This window comes from Egretta garzetta, unplaced genomic scaffold (genome assembly GCF_000687185.1).
Source record: "Egretta garzetta isolate BGI_Z169 unplaced genomic scaffold, ASM68718v1 scaffold891, whole genome shotgun sequence".
Taxonomy (NCBI): domain Eukaryota; kingdom Metazoa; phylum Chordata; class Aves; order Pelecaniformes; family Ardeidae; genus Egretta; species Egretta garzetta.
In genome coordinates, this window is record NW_009258689.1 from 20,281 (window position 1) to 21,049 (window position 769).

Sequence of the window (769 nt, forward strand, 5' to 3'; positions counted from 1 at the left end):
TGGCAGGCAGGAGGGGGGTGGCGAGGCTGGCTCGGTGGTCCTGCCGCCCCCTCAGACGCGCGGGCTGGGCGGCGTTGCGCACCCGGGTCAATGGGCCCATTGGATTTGTCTGTTGGAGCGTTTGATGTTACATGGAGGCGGCTCGATCCGGAGGGTGTTAATTGCCCGCTGCAGTGATCAGGTCTGTAGCACCATCGATCTCGGCAGGATCAATGGGCTGATTTAGTGTCTCGCGAACTCTTTAACTGGACACCTCATCAATAGGCAGCCACTTACAGACCATCAGCGCATTAGCACGGGCCGGCGCCGGTGGCCCTGCTGCGGCAGCCTGCTGGCTGCAGCCTTCCTGGGGGAAGGGGGGGTGAAGCCCCGCGGCGGCGTTTGGCCCGGTACAAAGGCGTTCTTGTAATAACGGGGAAATTGTCGTAGGACCGGGCCTTTGTCTGCACACTTGCGCAGCAGCTGGGAGCGATTATGCTGCAACAATGTTCTGTTCCATCAACATTATGTCCTCATTAAACCTTTATTAGTAGATTAGATTCAGATTTATTGATTTTATTTTTTTTTTTTTTTAAAGAGGAGAATCCAGGCTCCTCTCGGAGAGATGCCTGGAACTTTTTCCTGCGTGCGGCACTTCCCAAGGCAGCGAGAGGGCAAAGGGAGAACCTGGGTCCTTCCTCCGGCGTGGGCAGCCTCCTCTTCCAGGGCGAGAGGACCGCCGAGCTGCATGAGGGGCTTGGGTTGCGCCAGGGACGGTATGCTACAACAG